Raw genomic sequence first — 5,000 nt, forward strand, 5'->3', positions numbered from 1 at the left:
CTCTTAGTGGTACTTATTCAAGTGAGATTTAAATTTGCTCTTAGGGCATTTACAATAGTCTTTACACTATCCTATCTCCATTTTTTCTCTGCAAAGTCAGTATTTTATCTTCCAACTCATATACCTGTGATAGCCCGGACCATACACCCGTCCCTATCCCTATTTTCACTTCACCACTATTTTATCTTTTTAAAAATTTCAATATTACTAAATAAAATAGAATATCAAAACAACAAACATTAAAAGGAGTGAGAAATGAAGGTGAAAATGAGATTTATATATAAAGTGAAAAATGAAAAAAAAAACACAAAAAATCGTCCAGGTGCTCGCAATAACGGACGATAGCCCGGAAAACTATCGGCCGGCCTTAAGGCGCGACCTTGGTGGAGGGCAGGTGTCTGGGGACTGGGCGAGGGGTTGGGGCGAGGAGCTGCAATAGTGGATGATAGCTCGGACGATTCGATCATCCACTATTGTGGATGGCTACATCTCATGCACAAACAACTCAACTAACAAAACCAACTAATCTCCAAGAAAACTAACTATTTACCAGAAAAAAAAGAACTAACTACTAGTTGATCCAACGACCACAAACTCATCTCACTCCATCTTGTGGATCATGAGAGAAACTCATAGTCGAAGTAGAGAGTTATTCGAAACCATAACCTCTTGTTGTATGGATGGATGAGTCGGATTTAGAACTATACATTGAAGAAGGCCATTGCTACATAGTTAGATACAGAGTTCATCTTTCATTACTTGCAAGTGCAATTACGAAATTGTGTGCATTAATCATTAAAGGTTAAATGTAATGTACTATTATTGGCAAATGCTGTCAAATATGAATTGCCATTTCAACTGTTACACTTTTCTTCAAAGCTCCTAATTTACACACAATTGTATTCAAATTCTTCTCCCACTGTACAACCTCTTTGATCCCCTTCTCAATCTCTTTGCTCTCTTTCAACATCCCATCCATGCAATAAACCAATGCCCCCAAACTCAAAAACTCCCCACTCTCCCCCTCCCTAACAATTGACACCGCCCTCTTAATCATCTCCTCGTCGTCCCTTCCCGGCCTCCCCATCTCCAGATCAACCCCGCCCTCCCCCACGAGCCCCGCCACCGATTTTACCAAAATAACCTCCTCAAGACACTTCACCCCACAACAAACAACATCCTTGAACACCTTTAGTTCAGACTCCACCTTTGTCTTACTACTCAAATCTCTGCATTCCTCCTCGAAATATCCAAGCGCTTGGCTCCCGAAATCAAGTAATCCACCATTTCAACAGAGACACATTCAGCTTCGCATAGCAAGCGCCATGAAATGGCAAGAACCAGAAGTTCGGCTCGGCCTGTGCTTCCTCAATCAACTTCCCAAACTCAATCACATCCACCCTCAGCTTCCTCAGCCTCTCCTCCAATCCCGACAAGTACTTCCGCCGGCTAACAGCCCTCCACGGCCTCATGCAACGAGCGCAGGCTCGCAGATAACTGCACCTTCGCCAGGGCAGAAGCCCTGGTGGGCTGCAGAAGAATATCCCACCATTTATCGAACATGACAGTCCGATAAACGTCTCAGTGATCCTAGCGATTGGCGAATTCGCTAGGAGTGCCAAAGTTTTCCTCCCAAGAATCAACAAGGCGCCGATGATGGCAGAGACTCCCCCTGCCTGGCCGTACATCCTGCTCTGCGCAGGAAAGAGCTGAAGATGAACCACGGAAGCAGAGAGACGAACCTTATCTTCACATAGCTTTCGAACACGAAGCAGCCTATCACTCCATACACTGTTCCAAAAACTGTCCCTGGGCCTTTGATGTTTGCGACTTTGAACGTCGCCTCCCTTGATGAGGCGAGGCTTATCGCCACTGGCAGCCCCGACCAGAATCCGTTTCCTTGCTGTATACAGCCCGAAAAACACTGCCAATCCTAACGATAACGAGCATTTAGTGCTGGCATTAATTCTTCCCTCTGTTTATCAGAAGTTGGTTTGGTATTCCACAGCTTGACCAGGAAGGGCTGATTCTCTTTGTCTGACCTCTTCGGTGTTTTAGTCTGATTTGGCGATGGTTTGGAGTGAAGGAGCTTGAGGCAGAATACGAAGAACAAGAGGGCAAGTCGTTAAGACTCAGTGATGCGGACTGAAGTGTTTGGAGGAACTTGTGTCTGTTCTTCGTCGTCGTCGGGTTGTGGGAGGACTGAGTTTTGTAAGGCCATGTTGCTCACTTGGTTCATGATTTTCTCTTCGATGCACGATAAGTCGTGTTTGAGTTGTGCGTCGGTCGTTCATGAATGCGACTGGGAACTCGGAGCAGTTTTCGAGAGCGTTTTCCATTCCTCTCAGGATTGTTTCGAGGCCTTGCAATGGCTCTCCTGGATTCTTCTTGTATGATTTCAGAAACTTGATTGGCTCTCTCTCCCACCGCATGCTTTCCTGCTCAAATAATCAGTTGTCATCAATAAATAGAAACTTTAAAGACTGGACTCGGACATTAACCACTCAACTACTAGACTAATACACGTACTTCTTTGGATTTGATGCATGAAGAAATTTATTTGCTGGCTTGGTAAGAGATTTGGCTTGACATATCAACATCCTTGGGCGATGCCTTGTCGTCTGCAGAGAATGCCGTGATGAACAGTTTCAATCTCTTCGACGCATTATCTATATACAGCTTGCAGTTTTCTGTCACCTGAAATTCAATAAATATATATAACTATTCAACATTTGATCGTTTGTGCATGTGATTTCGAATAAAATTTCAGCAGTCTGAATATATTGCTTTATGGTGTGACCAGTCAATCACATTGCAGAAATATTCGCTATATTTCTGCAATTGTAATTGACTGGACTTGGACTACCACAAGCCAAAGCCAAAATGTTCTGACTACAGAATTTTTATCGTGATTTTTTTTTCATGCAATTGTCATGCATGTCGCTACCTGCCGGTACGCGAGGCAAGGGACGGGCAGCAGGAGGGCCAAAACGCAGGCAGCCGTGCCCGAGGGCGGTGCTGGCGGCTAGGTGGAGCGGGTGCATGACGGGCTCGGTGCGGCCACCAATGACGAAAGCAAATGACGTACACTAGAACAATCTGGCCGAGGGCTATCCGCTTGGCGACGAGGTGGGTGCTCTCGGGCAGCGCCACGACGAAGGCGCTGACCGCGACGACCGCGGAGGTGGTGGTGGTGGTGAGGCGTCCGGGGCCGATGAGCCAGAGGCTGAGGATGGCCGGGAAGACACCGAGAGCGGGTGGCGTAGAGCGCCAGCCAGCAGCCGCGCAGCGTGTCGCCCAGCGTGGCGTCGGTGACGATGAGGATGACGGTGACGTAGGAGAAGGCCGGGAATGACACGTGGCGGCTGATGTAGGCAGGGCCGTAGAGGGTGGCCACGCCCACTATGGTGCACGCCAGCGCCGTGCGGAAGGGCCGACGCCAAACAGCGCCGCCACATGTCCCTGGCGCGTTCGTGTTCGTATTTGGAGGCAGTGGTGGTGGTGGTAGTTGCCATTACTGAAGCTTGGAGAGCTTGAGCAAGGGGGAGAGATTGTGAGGTTGTTGAATGAGAAGAAGGGGTTATGTAAAGCAAGGTTTTAAAAAACCAGACCGGTAAGCGAACTGTGTAATCTGGTCTGGTCCGGTTTTTAAAACACTGACGTAATAGGTTGTCTTGATCCTTGACGATGACAAAGGGTCATTTGTGGACATGATTTGTTAGGTTTATTTTTTTTATTAGAGTTAGATTTCATTAAATTCTTGAAAATGACTGAAAATGAAGAAAGCAAATCTAAGCATTAGCACTGCATATCGGTGCAGTGAGTGCGCTTATATCTTACGTAAGCAAAAGCATTATAATATGATGCAAAAAGCTATGTCATTGGATTTCTTTGGTGGAGCTTGTATATGTATGCGGATGCGTAGATATATACAATATCCGTCCACCATTAAGAATCTCATTTTTTCTAACACGATTTTAAGAAAGTAAAAAAAAAAAGAAAAATAGATGAAAAAAATCAGTGAATTATGGATCTCACTTATGTACTTCTATTCATTTTAATTAAATATGAATAGAATGAGTTAGTACGTAGTATGTCTATTAACATTTTTAATAAAAATGAACATACTCTTATTTACGAACATGCCAAAAAGATATGTATGTAATGTATGCATTCCCATCTACCCACTATGTGTCAAGTGCCATTAAAGAAAGAAAGCTCAAAAAAGAGGAATTGCAGTAGTATTCTATCTGATCTTGCATTGTGGGATCCCACGCAATAAAGATTTCTTTACTGTGTGAAAAATATTGGTATAAAATGCAGATGTTTTCTAGGATTAAAGAATTGGGAGCAGGAAGAAAGAAACGAAAAAGGAATTGTGTAGAAATATTAGTACTACTATTTTATTTTAAGAGGAGATAGAGTGTATGTATATAATTTGTACATTTGGAGTCAGAGATTAGTGTGATTTGATGAGAAAAGCGTTGTTAAATCGGGCACATGCGTGAGTGTGGTAGTGCTTAGTGAAAGTGAAATCGTCACTAAATTGGTTTTGCATTGGTGTGTTACAGAAGAGTTTAAAGTAAGATAAATAATTAATGGGACCCTACTCTTTCAGATTGAGTTGCTAAGTTAATTAATCAGCAAATGGGAGACGCACCTACAAGTGAGAATAAGTGAGATAGATGATGAGTCTGGACATATTGTCACGTGTGTGTGTCTAACTAATTTGGCAAATGATGGATGCTCATACGACTCAAAGAGATGAGAGAAGTGGTTTATGCAATTGTGATTAGTTAGATACACCCTGTGATAATTTGTTCGGACTACTAAATTTTATTCGAGGAGGAGAGGTTGTAGTAATGAGAATGATCTAATTTAACTTCATGTTCTAAGTCAATTAAGATGGAGACTACAGCTAGCAGTGCATATGGATGCTTATCAACTAGACTAAGTGACTTTTTTATTTCTTCCTCCCAATTATATTAATATATGTTGAC

The 5,000-nt window shown here is 43.5% G+C and overlaps 1 pseudogene; it reads right to left on the reverse strand.

Moving 5' to 3' along the window:
• Positions 1-835: 835 nt before the first annotated feature.
• LOC121781691 lies at positions 836-3,515 on the reverse strand (annotated as a pseudogene).
• Between the last annotated feature and the right edge of the window lie 1,485 nt (positions 3,516-5,000).

The sequence above is a fragment of the Salvia splendens genome, chromosome 20, assembly GCF_004379255.2.
Source record: "Salvia splendens isolate huo1 chromosome 20, SspV2, whole genome shotgun sequence".
Classification (NCBI taxonomy): Eukaryota; Viridiplantae; Streptophyta; class Magnoliopsida; order Lamiales; family Lamiaceae; genus Salvia; species Salvia splendens.